This window comes from Papaver somniferum, chromosome 11 (assembly GCF_003573695.1).
Source record: "Papaver somniferum cultivar HN1 chromosome 11, ASM357369v1, whole genome shotgun sequence".
NCBI lineage: Eukaryota > Viridiplantae > Streptophyta > Magnoliopsida > Ranunculales > Papaveraceae > Papaver > Papaver somniferum.
Window position 1 is genome coordinate 123,377,863 of NC_039368.1, and position 17,188 is coordinate 123,395,050.

Sequence of the window (17,188 nt, forward strand, 5' to 3'; positions counted from 1 at the left end):
TCCAAATTTACTGATGTCTCATCAATATTCATACCATTATAGTATGACTCAAGGATGTTGTTGACAACCTCCTTTTGTTTTGCAAGCTCTTCAAGTTGAAGCTTTAAGATGGCTAGCTCACTTTTTGCTTCTTCTAGTCTTTCTTTCAGACTATTTCTTTCTTGAATCCAAGAACATGGATTTCTTATGTTTTCTTCGAACTCGTGTACAACTTCATGCAATCCTTCAGTGGGAAAACACTCTGGAAAAACTGAATTATCGATTGCAAATAGACTTATAGTATCTTCAGATCTATCAGATTTATGATCAGGCATGATACATGAGACAATCTTCTTGATTTTTTTTTCTTGAGATGAAACCCTGACAGTTTCTAACTTTTCGAGCTTCCCTCTTATTAACCCTAGTAATACTTTGAGTTATCGGAGACATGATTTTTCCACCCACAAAAACTAGTCAGGGAAGTCTTGTAAAATTAAGAGAGAATGATCCTCTTATTATACACATATATTCGGTAATAAACAGAATAGGGTTCCAATTACTATTACCGAAATATGTATATTTCCAAAAATGGAAACCATTTACACGCCTTGTGCTCTTAGTTTTATGTGCCTTTCTCATCCGAAAATTCGAGCACAAAAGGATGAGATTGCAAAGTCTCCATACAATTAGATTGTAATGGAGTAAGCCTTTTCTGGTTTACATGGATCATCAGGAACATAGTTCATGATTCTTTTTGGGAATTTCTGCCTAATATATTTGAAAAGGCGAGGGTACCCAAATATAACTCAAGCTAAAACTTTTCCTACCTATAAGTCATTTCTCCAAAAGTGTTTGTCTATGGAATAAGTCGAGACAATACAACTAATCGGTTCACACTTCGTGTGATCGTCTATGGATACGAGATCGATGCAATACAACAACGAAGTATGTTTACTTGATACAAAGGTTCGGACTTAACCAAACACAATAGGATTGCTTATCAAGTAAATAGGAATTAACGTTTGTGTAATTTACTTTAATTATAATAAAACAGTTATAATGCGAAAAATAAAAGTAAATGACACGGTAAGATTTTTTTAACAAAGAAACTGCAAATGCAGAAAAACCCCGGGTCCTTGTCGAAATTGAATACTCTCAGGATTAAGCCGCTACACAAAATTACACCTAACTTCGTACAGTTGAGACCAAGTAACTAACCCTATAGTTCACCTAGTTCCGTATGTATTTCCACGTCTCCGACTTACAAATAAGTCACGTACTTGGAACAATTCCTTTGGTTCGTATTCCAAACAGTAAAGAAACAACAAATCTTTTTGGTATCAACTCTATTCAACCAAGTGATATGAGTCGGACAAAGGCTCTTCCGTTTATCTAACATAAACTCCTTCGTCAGATCCTTAGATCTATCTTATGTTCAATTACCGAAGTAATCGTTTAAGATTAAGCCAACAACACCTTTAATCCGAAGAACTGTATTGATGCCGATATACTCAATTAATCAATCCAATCTACCATAAGGATAAACTGATTATTAATTGGATCCTCTTTTACCGAAACAAGTATTGTGCACACCAAAGATTATAAAACTCAAGTCAGATCTTCAATATCTTCTTTGTCTTCAAATCTTCTTAAATCTTCAATAAAAACCTGCACACAATCACTTGAATCTCTTGTGATCAATCACGCTCAGAACGAAGTCTGTTAACAATGGATTGTCACAAGATCGTCTTTAGAACTAACAACAGTCTAAAGATCCTTGTCGAAACTCTGAACTAGTTTGAGTGAATCTTATATCAGAAGAGAAGATTCTCAAGAATAAACAAACTAGGTGTAATCAGATTTCAACCACCGTTAGTCAATCAAATCAATCGAAAACAAAAGATAAACCGCAATTATTTAGTTTCCCACCAACAGTACACGCTAGAGCTTCTCAATCCCAAAGAAGACTTCAAACTGAGCGGCCGTAAGAGATTTCGCCTAATTAGGTTACTCTCTTCTCCGAATAGGCGGCTACACCAGTAACAACAACAAAATAGGAAGTATGTTGTTACGAAGGATTAGTTTGCTAGAAAGGAAAACTTCAAGTATTTATAAACACGGAAGTTTGGACACCAAGGAATTTCCAAAACCGAAAATATTCTCAAGATACTCATTAAAGAACAAATTCGGTTTTCATAATTCCTGGAAATGCTCTATCCAAAAATAACTATCGAAATCTCTCGGAAAATCTAATTAGTAAATGCACATTACTAATTCTGGAATATCCCTACAAAATGAAATTAATAACCTTAATTAAAAGATTCTTAACTTACTTATGTTTCGATCCTGGGATTCTTTCCCTTATCCTTTAAGGAATATCTTTGAACAATTAAAGAAATAAACATTCACAACACGTGTTCAAAGTTCGTCGACATCTTTACTTTGTAAGTTCTCTTTCACACTTACAACCTTAAAACCGATTTGCCACACTTCCAATCAAGTTTAGAATTGGTTCATCTGACTTTCAAGAACTATGTGATTGATCAAATCAACATTCAATCACAATCATGGGTTTAACGGTTCTACCAAAACAAGTTTCGTTCTACCTCCATGTGAGTATTGTACACAGTCACACTAGATTTCCAAAATTCGGTTGACTAGGTACTAGGATCGGTTCCCCACATATATATGGTATCTAACTTATATGTGTTGCACATGTCCATAGGATCGGTTTCCCTTAGCCTAAAAACGTGTTGCACATGACCATAAGATCGGTTCCCCTTTCTACTATAAACCTTGATGCACCCCATACAAGTATCGGTTCCCCTTGTTATGTATTGCACCTTTTACTAGGATCGGTTCCCCTCTCCCATATTTGGTCAGACACACAAACCCGAGCATACCACAGGTGATTACTTAAGATCCGTTTTACTAATAAAAGTTATACCAATACATAAGTCAGGACTTTGTGAATAGTTCTACCAAGAACACAACAAGTTGTGAGCGGTTATACTTAATCAAACATATTGGTTGTTCATAAGATATGCAATGAATAACAAAACAAATAACACCTGGCAATTTTCTTTTCGGTCCACAAACAAGTTTATGAACTTACTTCCTTAGAACACATGTAAACATTGTTCCCTAGGATGAAATCCTCACCTCATACCCATACATAATCACAATAGCATTCAAATGATTATGGAGATGTATTATCTATAAAGTTTAATGGTTAAGCAATAAACCTCGTATTGTATTCCTTAATACTATATCTATCTAGAGTTCAAATATGCTTCGCAGTTATGTTTTCAATATGCATGACTTGAAAGATATGTTATGAAATGAAACAGTTCAAGTCAAATATCACTAACCTCAAGTCGAAGGATGATTGTTTTCGTTGTATCTCCTTGCTTCTTCACATCTTCAAGTCTTCGCAATACTTGTAATGTCTCATATCTTAATACTTTCAAGCTAACCTATACGAAGTTGACTCTAGTACATAATCAAGCGACTCTTAACATGACTTTGATTCACTAAAATATGACAACCAAACTTGACATACCAACGCTTGGTGAGTTCAACCGAACAATTCTCTAACAATATTTTCTCCCAAGAAGGTGATCCTTCCTTGATCTAAAGTTATGATCAATCAGAGAATTCTTACTGATGTGAGAATCATCAGAGATAGAAAGATCTCTCTTAATTCTTTCAATGAGATTTTCATAAGATTTTCTCATTTTAAGGATTTCCTTAATATGCACATCAGCATGATTATTTGAAAAAATTATCGAAAAATCATGATTGTTTTCTTTGGCAGAGAATTTCTCATCCCCCTGTTTCTGGAATCGTTCTTCATCAAAACAACTGTTTCGATATGGGTGAGGAGGAACTTTTTTCCAGAAACGTTTGTCAACTCTTGAACTTGATTCCTTTGAGTTGATCTTGTCGGGGTCAAATAAAATCTGTCTTTCTACTGAGGAGTGATCTTTCAGTTTTTTAAGACAAAAAAACTTCTTTTAAGACTTTTGCAACCATCTTTACAAGAAGGGTGAGTTTCTTGTCAAGTGACTGAAAATTGTATTCCTTTATATCAATTCTACTGAATCGGTTCAAAGTTTCCTTTGGACAAGATTTCGTTGATCATCATTATATTTAGAAGTGGGTTTCTCATCCCCTTCTGACTTGATGTAGTTCGGTAGACTACCATCATCATGATCTGTTTCAGTTGTGACAAGATTATCAAAATCTATAAAAGTCAAGCTAGGACTTTTTGATTCCTCATTATCAGAAGAAATTATAACAACATCATTAGTCAGGATCACAAAATGAGTCTCTTTATCAACAATAAGAGATTTTCCCAAGGCTTCTAATTTGACAGTAAGATCCATATTATATTTGGCTAAGAGATGAAGTTGAGTATCTTTATCTATGATATCATGTTTAAGAAGATCTGACTCTATCTTTAGCATCACAACTTTGGCAGACAGAGATTGATGGGTTTTAGGAGTTTTACCAACTCTTTATCAGCACCTTCCTTTTCATCAGAGATGACTTCAGATGTTCTCTTACTTGTTGAATCTTCTGGATCATGAGTCAACAAAATAAGAAAATTTTCAACTTTTGAGTATTCATACTCTTGCATAACATTAACTAAATCAGTCATGTATTCAATTCTTATAGGATGGATCGCACCAAACACCGATTGTTAGATATTTTCGTGTTTGCCTGCTCTGATACCAATTGAAAAGACGAGGGTACCCAAATATACCACACTCTAAAACTTTTCCACCTAAAAGTCCTTTCTTCGAAAGTGATTTTCTATATACTGAGTCGAGACAATACAACAAATCGGTATCACACTTCGAGTGATCGTCTACGGATACGAGATCGAGACAATACAATCAACGAATTGTGTTTACTTGATATTAGGTTCGGACTTAACCAAACTCTAAGGGATAACTTATCAAGTAAATAGAAATTAAAGTTTGTGTATTTTACTTCTAATTATAATAACAATTATAATTGCGAAAATAGAAAAGTAAAAGACACAACAAGATTTTGTTAACGAGGACAAATGCGGAAAAACCCCGGGACCTAGTCCATATTGAATACTCTCAGAATTAATCCGCTATACAAAATCTAAACCAACTTCGTATAGATGAGACCAAGTAACTAACTCTATAGTTTAACTAGTTTCCTCAGTATCCCTGCGCCTTCAACTTCCATTAAGTCACACACTTAGAACAATTCTTTTGGTTCGTATTCCAAACAGTAAAGGAACAACAAATCTGTTTGGTAACAACTCTTTTTAAACAAATTATACAAAGGCTCTCTCGTTTAATCACATAAACTCCTTCTTACCTATCACCATAGTGATTGTAAGACACAAGCAATCAACACTCTTAATCACAAAGAATGGTGTTGATGCAGATATACACAACTAACCAATCAAATATTATCACAAGGATAAATCCGATTATAGTTGGATTCATTTCCAGCCGAAACAAGCATTGTGCACACCAAAGATTATGAACACAAAAAATCTTATTGTCTTCAAATCTGTCTTGATCTTCAATAAACACCTGCACACAATCAACTTGAATCTAAGTCTGTTAACGTCGTATTATCACAACACGTATTTAGATCTACAAACAGTATAAAGATGCCCGTTAAAACTTCGATCTAGTTTGAGTGAATCTTATATAAGAAGAGATGATTCTTAAGAATAAACAAACTAGGTGCAATCAAATTTCAACCACCGTTAGTCAATCAAATCAATCGAAAACTAATAATAAACCGCAATTATCTATTTTCCCACCAACGGTACTAATAGAGCTTCTCAATCCCAAAGAAGTATTTAAACCGAGCGGCCGTAAGTGATTTCTCCTAATTAGGTTACTCTCCACTCCAAAAGGCGGCTCCACCAATAACAACACAACTGAGGTAGTTTTGATGGCTCTGAGGATTAGTTTGCAAGAGAAGCAAACTTCAGTATTTATAGAAAAGGAAGTTTGGACACCAAGGAATTTCCAAAACCGAAAATATTCTCAAGATATGCAATAAACACAGATTCGGTTTTCATAATTCCTGGAAATGCTTTGTCCAAATATTGACCGAAATTCACATAGAAAAATCTTTAGTTAGTAAATGCACATTACTAATTAATGTTCTCTAAAGATATGTATTTAATTGCTGGAAATTAAATACCATATAAAATTAAGAAACCTTTAATAAAAAAGATTCTCAGTCAATTTCGATGTTGGGATTCTCCTTAGCTATCAAGGAATATCTTTGAGCAATTAATGATAAGAGTTACAACTCGTGTTCAAAGAATGACGACATCCTTACCTTGTAAGTCCTCTTTCATACTTACAATCTTAGAAACGAAAATCATTCGATTTCTAAGAACCATGTGAATTATCATCATATCAAATCACTAATCATGGGTATCACGGTTCTACTAAAACAATTTTCGGTTCTACCTCCTGTGAGTACTTTACATAGTCACACTAGTTACCAAAACTCGGTTGACTAGGTACTAGGATCGGTTCCCCACGTAATATGGTAACTACACGTAATTTGGTGCACATGTGCATAGGATCGGTTCCCCTCACTACTAAGAACTTGTTGCACATGTTCATAGGAAAGGATCGGTTCCCCTCACTACTAAGAACTTGTCGCACCTCTAACAAGGATCGAATCCCCTCTTACAAAATTTGTTGCGCCTCTTACTAGGATAGGTTCCCCTTTCACTAATAATAGTTGCTATTTTGCAAGGCATCGATCATACCATCTTGAGTGATTTCTTAAGATCGGTTTTACTAATAAAAGTTATACCAATAACTTAAGACAGGCATCCGTGAATAGTTTTACCAACCATATAAACAAGTTTATGATGGGTTATACACATCACACATATTGGTTGTTTACAATATATTTTCAATATGAATAGCATTACCAATAAGCCTAGCGATTTCCCTTTCGATCCACAAACGAGTTTGTGAACTTACTTACTTTAAACAAATGTAAACATTGTTTCCTAGGATGAAATCTTCACTTACACTCATACATAATTACAATAGCATTTAAATGATTATGTCGATGTCTTATATACAAAGTTTAATGGATAAGCAATAAACCTCGTATCGTATTCCTTAGTACTATGTCTATCTAGAGTTTCATACACAGCTTTGCAGTTTCGTTTTCAATATGCACGACTTAAAAGATACGTTAGGGAATGAAACAGTTCAAGTAAAATAATACTAACCTCAAGATGAAGGATGATTGTTTTCGTTGTAGTTACATACTTCTTCACGTCTTCAAGTATTTAGTAATACTTGTAAGTCTCAAATCCTAATACTTTCAAGCTAAACTATACGAAGTTGACTCTAGTATATAATCAAGCGAATCTTTAAATGAGTTTTGATTCACTAAAATATGACAACCAAACTTGATATACCAACACTTGGTGGGTTCAACCGAGCAGTGCTCTAACACACCCTACCTGTCTCCTTCACCAACACCGTATGCACACATACGCACACACTTGGTTTCCGGCACATGGATTTATACACTAATGTGCGAACACACTAGATATGCTTATATCCATAGTTGTTACGTAATCTCAACTCTACATTTCAATTATTGAAACTGTTAGAGCATTGCTCGGTCGAACTCGGATGCGTTGCTGTCTCAAGCATGTTTGTCAATGTTAGTGATCAAAACTATAAGTCTTGATTTCTAGTCTATTATAGATAAGTCTCGGACTAGGATATAAAGTGTAGTTGAGCTCAAGGACTTCATGGAAATTCATCATACAAGTAGAAGAACTACTTAAGGAACCGCTGGAACTTCTCGACAAAAAGGTATGTGAAGACTTGAACTTATCTATCACTCAAAAGTCTATCTACTCTATCTCATACTTCTTGAGACAAAAAGTCGTATGTGATATATATATAGACTTTATTATACACATTTGGTATTTCGAGCCGAGTATACCTCGCCTATCTATATCTCGAAATATGTGTTGGTAAGCTTTTCGCTTCAATCAAGTTTATCTTTACCTAGTATGTTTCAATCATCTTGAAAATTGCTTTGATGAGAAATGGTGTAACAACTATATAACGTCCTCTAAGAATGTTTCAATGATTGGAATGAGAGTTTAGATTACATAACCGATGATGGACATAAGTATTGTTGTGGAAATACATATGTGCATAAGTCCCATCCCTTGAAACAAAGTTTTCGAACTTTGTTGATCAAGAGAAACCAAAAGAATGGCTTTGCCAAGTCCGCGAACTGCCGAATTTCTCATCCCGAGAAATTATGCTGGAGTTGACAAACTAGTTGCGTGAGTACCAGTCCGCGAACCGGTGGAAGGTCTTTTGCCGAGATTTTATGCTGGATTTTGTAAACTCTGCTCGGTTGCTTAAGTCCGCGAACCTAGTGTGCGAACTTAAGAAGGTTATATATCTGAAGATGATTTCTGAACTTAAAATTATATAAACTAAGGAATGCAGTATGCAAACCGTGGCTATAAATTTCATGAACCGATTCAAGTGAATCAAATCATATTTGCTTCAATTGTGTCTTGTGTAGTTACATAAGATTTCTTTGCAATTGAACAACTCTCTAACTAGTTCATCTTGAAGTCATTTGAACTAGTTATGGTGAAGAAGAACATGGTTGATATGAAATGCTCATATGGCTAACCATTTGGTTAACTATTGTTGAACCAACAATGTACACGTTTGGGTACAGTTACACAATCCTAGAAGCGTACATGTCAAGTGTGTGTAACAAGCTAAGATTTTGATCTAACGGTTGAGAAATATTAGCTTTAAGCTAAATCATGTTTTCATCTAATGGTGGATATTGATGGCTTTGTTACCAAGGCAGAACCCTGATTTGAAAGACTATATAAAGGAGACATCTAGCCTTGTGAAAAACTGATCCCCACACCTTACGTGTGATACTAGTTTGCGTCCTAGAGTCGTTTCTCCTTTACCCTTTGGTTTTCTTCTTCTAAAACCAGGTTAACGAATTAAAGACTTCATTGGGATTGTGAAGCCAGACCGATACTACTTTTTATCGTAGTTGTGTGATCTGATCTTGCATCTTCTATCTACGAGTACAATCAGATTGATTGGCTTGAGATTGATATCTCCGATAGGCAAGATATAAAAAGTAATCATAAACATCTTCGTCTTTGTGATCCCGCAACATCTTGTTTCGCTACCACACGATTAAGATTGTTGTGAGGTGATTGATAACTCTAGGATGTTCTTCGAGAATATAAGACTAGATTATCAATTGGTTCTTGTTCACCTTGATTATTATCAAATGACGGAACAAAAACTTTAGGGTTTATCTGTGGGAGACAGATTGATCCTTTGATAGACTTGTCTTTCTGAGACAGATTTGTCTATTGTCAAAGCCTGCGATTTTGGGTCGTTGAAACTCTTAGTTGTGGGTGAGATCAGATAAGGGAATCAAGTGTGCAGTATCCTGCTGGGATCAAAGGCGTGGGGAGTACAAATGTACCTTGGATCAGTGGGAGACTGATTGGGGTTCAACTACAGTCTAGTACGAAGTTAGCTTGGAGTAGGCTAGTGTCTGTAGCGGCTTAATACAGTGTGTGTTCAATCTGGACTAGGTCCCGGGGTTTTTCAGCATTTGCGGTTTCCTCGTTAACAAAATTTCTGGTGTCTGTGTTATTTCTATTTCCGCATTATATTTGTTTATATAATTGAATTAATACAGGTTGTGCGTTTGAATCAATCAATTGGAAATCCGACTTTTGGTTGTTGATTGATATTGATTGATCCTTGGATATTGGTCTTTGGTACCATCCAAGTTATTCCTTGTGTTTGATTAGTGACTCGCTGATTTCTATTAGCTTGAGTAAATCAAAACAAGAGAGAGATATTAACTTCTTGAGATACTTTTAATTAGATTGAGTCTGACTGTCTAGTTGATTCTCTATAAAGTATTTAGGAGTTAGTCTATACAGATTTCTAAGCAAAATATTGGGTGGTGTTGTTAGACCTCAGCTTTTTCAATTGGTAACAGAGCAGGCAAACACGTTCAAGACCTTACAAGTCTGTGTTTGTAGCGATATGACTTTATGGACAGTAGTGTTATCTCAATAAATGCACCACCAGATCCAGGGATTTCAGAGTTCTCTTCCATGACTGTTTTAATAATATATGTAGAAGAAATTTTATCTAAACCTCCACCAGGTTTAAAATCCCTTGAAGTGTTTTCAGGGATTGCAAAGAAGCTTGAGAGCTTATCTCTTGATGTTGAGTTATACCTCTAGAAAGAGAAAGAATCTCTTGACAGGATAAATCAAGTTATGATGAATAATATTCATGTTGAGGTTGATATTGATTTACTAATCAGTGAGAGCAACGCTTCTCCTCTGCGTAATCCAATTAGTCGTGATAAACTAAACAAATTACAAGAGGAGTTTAAATCTCAGTCCTCTGAGTGTATCACCTCAAAGCATGAATTGAGTCGTTGCTCAATTCCTGATACTTCATATCAAGATAGTAGTATTGTATTCTTTTATGAAGAATCTAGGACGTCTCTTTTTATCAAAAGAGTTTCCCTTCGCAGTACTAAAAACTATCTGCAGAAACTATTTTTTATAAGTTGGAAAACAAGAAATCAGAAACACAAATATTTTTGGGTTTTCTTGAAGTTCCTTGATAGACTTATAAAAACAGTTCCTTGGGTGTTTCTCAACATTACAAGATTTAAGAGTTGTTGGAAAGAAACTCTTTCTTGGTACCATGGTGAGCAAAACATTTTTCACCTCAACACAACTTGTTTGTGTTGAAAGTGCATCCTCACCAAGAAATGCCCTTCTATGTATACGGTGAGGGAAACACAACAACTGGGGCGCACAGATTGTATTCGGTGAGGCTGTATAATTCAATTGGAATTTTCTAAAAAGGTATGTCTATAAACTTGAGCAAGTTTTATGTTTTTATTACTTGTTTGAGTACTTATAATGATCCATGTACCTTGATTATCGTTCATTTCTACCTAACTTGATATGTGTTTAAGGTTCTTAAATGTTTAGGTTTGAAAACATTAGTTCGGGATGTTTGGACTTCATGGTACACATACCAAGTATGCATAACATCATTTAAAACCAAAATCCAGGGGTTTAAGTTCGCAAACCCCGTCTGCATACTGCTCCAGGATACGAAAATTCGTTTGCAAACCTGTATGCATACTTGACGTCGATATTCGGTAAACTTGTTTTGCTCGTATCTTCTTCGTACGAACTCGGAATGACCTCATTCTTGTTGAATTCTCTTCCTCTTTGAATTCTCTTCAAAATGGAGGTAATAATTATTGAATTTGGATGAGTTAAGATTGGTATTTTTCATGTCTCTTGTTTTTGAGTGTTTTGCTTCGTTTCGTTGCACTTGTTCCACTTCTCTTGGACTTGGGCACTTGGATTCATGGAGTAGTACTCTTCTAAGCTCATTTGTAGCTTTTACAAGAATGTTGTTGGTGAATCACAAAGAAGGAAGTTCAAGTTGGGCAGTCGTACGCATTACTATGGGATTCTTGAATGTTCACAATCATTTTATGTGAACTATGGTGCATGGTCGTTAATGACTTTGTATGTTCTTCTTTGAAAATATTTTTATACGCCTTTGGTAGCTATTCTTGGTATAAATCCGGGCGAAAAAGATTTATTCTACTCTCTAAGGAAAAATCATCTTATATGTGCATTACGAGTTTGTCTTGATGCCTAGGAAACTTCTTATGAGAATTTATTCTTGTTTTTGAGAAGGATTACTAGAGTTTGGAATAACAATGATATTGACTACACATAGCTATTATTTTTCATCTTCTTGTTCTTTTTTAGGTTTATTGGTATTAAATTCTAAAAATATTTGGAGAATGATGTTTTGCAGTATTAATCTTTATGATTTCATATATTGCAACTTGTTATGGGATATTGGTGTTTGCGTCCGTGAACTATGTTTGTCCCATACTTTGTCAAAAGTAAAGTCGTTTGTGATCGGTATTTATGTACTGGTGAAAGAATGAATGGAATTTTGACATATACAAAAGTTAAGCCTATATTGTCAATTACTTGATGGAAGATAAGATAAAATCTTTTGTCTTTAAGGATTATGTCTATTGATATCGTTATGCATATAGTAATGGAAAATAGAATGAATCATTGTGTATTCCGCAGTATTGATCATCCCTGATCCATATTTTTATGTAATACTGTGAGGCTCCGTAATGTGTCTTATGTTGAGCACGATACAACAAAGTTGATTATTTTTGGCTTTGTTGGTTGTTCCGTAAGGTACTTTATGTTGAGCATTATGAACTAAATTAATCATCTTGTTTGATTATTTAGTTATTGCTCCGTAAGTTTTCTTATGTCGAGCAAAACAAATGACAATTAAATTAATTACTTTTGTAATTAGTTTGGTTGTGTATTCCAATTAGATTAATTATGGGTTCTCTTGTAATTAATCTAGTTGAGTATTTTAGTGTCTCCATAAGTTCTCTTATGTTGGGCACAGTCAATTGAATTAATCACTTTTTGTGTTTAATTTGATTGTGTATTCCGATTAAATTAATCATGGGTTTACTTGTGATTAATTTGATTGAGTTTTTGGATATAGAAAATCATTCTTTTGGTTTTTGGTGTCCAATAAAAATCCTTCTTTTATTTCGAAATTAAGGTCGCTCTTGTTGTTCTTTCGGGAATGACATCTAATGGGGAGAGTTCTTTTGAACTTGTGCTTAATGGTCATATCTTGTGCGGCTGTGGAATTTTAGAGGGGTTATCTTGTATCTTTAAACTCCTTGGTGAATGCATTTAGCTTCGGCTTTATGATTGCATATAAATTGGTTGGTATGTATTTTTTCGTTTAGTCATGAAATGTCTCTTTCGGAAATTTCATTATGATCCCATTCTTGTACCTTTGCCAATTCTATTGACAAAAAGGGGGAGAATTAATATATTTTTCACACTACAAATACATATGGTTTTCGGATCATTATGTAAGGGGGAGTGGTTTCCATGTGAGATGGAATATTGACTAAGGTTGATTGATACATATCACCATAGTATTATTGTTGAAGTTGTGCTACAATTGAACTTTGACACCGTGTAATAATACTATAACACTGTATAACAATGATCTAGACCGATGATTTATCATTGTTATAGCTAAGGATCTTCAACAACGGTGATGCTAAACTTACAACCTTTGGGATCATTGGAGTACTTGGAAGTGACGAAGATTTCGAGGAATATTGAAGATTAGACATGTGGAATAGGAGCTACTAAAGTTTCTTTATCTTTTTTGTATTCCATATGTATTGATAGTTTTGTCACTAAAATTGACAAATGGGGAGATTGTTAGAGCATTGCTCGGTCGAACTCGCATGCGTTGCTATCTCAAGCATGTTCGTCAATGTTAGTGATCAAAACTATAAGTCCTGATTTCTAGTCTATTATAGCAAAGTTTCGGACTAGGATAGAAAGTGTAGTTGAGCTCAAGGACTTCATGGCGATTCATCATACAAGTAGAAGAACTACTCAAGGAACCTGTGGAACTTCTCGACAAAAAGGTATGTGAAGACTTGAACTTATCTATCAGTCAAAAGTCTATCTACTCTATCTCCTACTTCTTGAGACAAAAAGTCGTATGCTATATATATATATATACTTTATTATACACATTTGGTATTTCGAGCCGAGTATACCTCGCCTATCTATATCTCGAGATATGTGTTGGTAAGCTTTTCGCTTCGATCAAGTTTATCTTTACCTAGTATGTTTCAATCATCTTGAAAATTGCTTTGAGAGAAATGGTGTAACAACTATATAACGTCCTCTAAGAATGTTTCAATGATTATAATGAGCGTTTAGATTACATTACCAATGATGGATATAAGTATTGTTGTGGAAACACATATGTGCATAAGTCATATCCCTTGAACCAAAGTTTGCGAACTTTGTTGATCAAGAGAAAACGGAAGAATGGCTTCTTTCCAAGTCCGCGAACTACCGAACTTCTCATCCCGGGAAATTCTGTTGGAGTTGACAAACTAGTTGCGTGAGTACCAGTCCGCGGACCGGCGGAAGGTCTTTTGCCGAGATTTTCTGCTGGAGTTTGTAAACTCTGCCCGGTTGCTTGAGTCTGCGAACTTAGTGTGCGAACTTAAGAAGGTTATATATCTGATGATGATTTCTGAACTTAGACTTATATAAATTAAGGAATGCATTATGCAAAACGTGGCTATAAATTTCATGAACTGATTCAAGTGAATCAAATCATTTTTGCTTCAATTGTGTCTTGTGTAGTTACATAAGATTTATTTGCAATTGAACAACTCTCTAACTAGTTCATCTTGAAGTCATTTGAACTGGTTATGGTGAAGAAGAACATGTTGATATGAAATTCTCATATGGCTAACCATTTGGTTAACTATTGTTGAACCAACAATGTACACGTTTGGCTACGGTTACACATACCTAGAAGCGTACATGTCAAGTGTGTGTAACAAGCTAAGTTTTCGATCCAACGGTTGAGAAATATTATCTTGAATATAAATCAGGTTTTCATCTAACGGTGGATATTGATTGCTTTGTTACCAAGGCAAAACCCTGATTTGAAAGACCATATAAAGGAGACATCTAGCTTTGTGCAAAACTAATCCACACACCTTACGTGTGATACTAGTTTGCGTGCTAGAGTCGTTTCTCCTTTAACCTTTGGTTTTCTTCTTCTAAAACCAGGTTAATGACTTAAAGACTTCATTGGGATTGTGAAGCCAGATCGATATTACTTTTATCATAGTTGTGTGATCTGATCTTGTATCTTCACTCGTACGAGTACAATCAGATTGATTGGCTTGAGATTGATATCTCCGATAGACAAGATATAAAAAGTAATCACAAACATCTTCGTCTCATTTTTTGTGATTCCGCAATATCTTGTTTCGCTACCATACGATTAAGATTGTTGTGAGGTGATTGATAACTCTAGGCTGTTCTTCGGGAATATAAGACCGGATTATCAATTGGTTCCTAGTCACCTTGATTATTATCAAAAGACGGAACAAAACCTTTAGGGTTTATCTGTGGGAGATATATTGATCCTTTGATAGACTTGTTTGTGTGAGACAAATTTGTTTATTATCAAAGCCTGCGATTTTGGGTCGTAGAAACTCTTAGTTGTGGGTGAGATCAGCTAAGGGAATCAAGTGTGCAGTATCCTGTTTGGATCATAGGCATAGGGAGTACAATTGTACCTTGGATCAGTGAGAGACTGATTGGGGTTTAACTACAGTCCAGTACGAAGTTTAACTTGGAGTAGGCTAGTGTCTGTAGCGGCTTAATACAGTGTGTATTCAATCTGGACTAGGTCCCAGGGTTTTTATGCATTTGCGGTTTCCTCGTTAACGAAATTTCTGGTGTCTGTGTTATTTTTATTTCCGCATTATATTTGTTTATATAATTGAAATAATGCAGGTTGTGCGTTTGAATCAATCAATTGGAAATCTGAGCTTTGGTTATTGATTGATATTGATTGATCCTTGGATATTGGTCTTTGGTACCATCCAAGTTATTCCTTGTGTTTCATTAGTGACTCGCTGATTTCTATTAGCTTGAGTAAATCAAAACAAGAGAGAGATATTAACTCCTTGAGATACTTTTAATTAGATTGAGTCTGACTGTCTAGTTGATTCTCTATAAAGTATTTCGGAGTTAGTCCATACAGATTTCTAAGCAAAATATTGGGTGGTGTTGTTAGACCCCCGCTTTTTCAGAAACATTCTTCTATAATGTTATAACAGTCGTTATTCACAACTATCATCATCAAAGCTATTTTCAAGATTGAAACGTCATCATGACTTTCGTCACGTATAAAGATGAACAATGCTTAAATCGAAAGCTTACCAACTCATATTTCGAGAAAAAGATTAGCGAGTAAACTCGGCTCGAAATAGAAAATGTGTATGTATAAAAACTATCATACTTATACGACTTTGTCTCAAGAGTAGGATATAGAGAGGTAGACTTTTGAGTGATAGATAAGTTCAAGTCTCCACATACCTTTTAGTCGGATGAAGTTCCACCGGTTCTTTGAGTAGCTCTTCGTCTTTGTAAGATGGTCGCCGTGGAGTCTGAAGCTCAACTACACTTAACTTTCCTAGTACGATACTTAGCTATAAGTAGTCTATAAATCAAGACATATAGTTTTGACAACTAAACTTGACAAACATGCTTAAGATATCAACGCATGCGAGTTCGACCGAGCAATGCTCTAACAAGATGTGTTGGCTGTTCCGGTCAGTGTAGCATCGGAGTCCATGTTCAGCGATGGTGGAATGGTTCTAACAACAGATAGAAGTTCATTAAGTCCAGATTTAGTCCAAGCGTTGCTATGCTTAAGTGATTGGCTTCCAGACTTCTTTGATGCAGGTAAATCTTCTTTTCCTTTGCTTAGTTCTTTTCTTTTGCTTTTCTTTGATTAAATATAGAAAGTACAACCAAGCATGACTGCAGTTAACACCCGTAAATATCACTGATTCTATAAATAAATGCTTGGTGTAAGTACTCCGCAGCCTTCACTGCAGGTTACAAAGGAACTCGACCATAAATTAAACCAAGTTTTGAAAGTAGCTAATTCAAAGCATTTGTTACAGGGACTTTATAGTATAAGCATTTTTATCAGTCAGTGTGATGCTCACCACTAGTCTAATAACAGTCTTCAAGATATATGTGAACAACCAGATCTTTGTTAAAATTGATCAGTATAAATCTTGTGCAGTACACCTACCCTTAGTTTTCATATACAATTTACCAACACTTAGAATACATATTGAATTAAGAAAATATATGCATATGATTTTTTAGACTGTAGGAATTTACACATTTAATGCTTATGGCTTATGTAGTTGAAAGGATGGCAACAACCCACTTTGATTTTCTTTGATTAATTATTTGGCCATATACTTCTAAGGACTGTTGATTGTTTGTGAATGCAGATATGGAAGTCGTCGACTGAAGTTGATGCAATGATGCAATATGCAACCAGGCAGCCAAAGAAGATCATCACTAGCATGTTGACATTGTTGTTTAGTCTGTTACAAGAAGACATGATTTTTTCTTTTTTTTGTACTTGTGTACTTTAATTTACAGACTGTT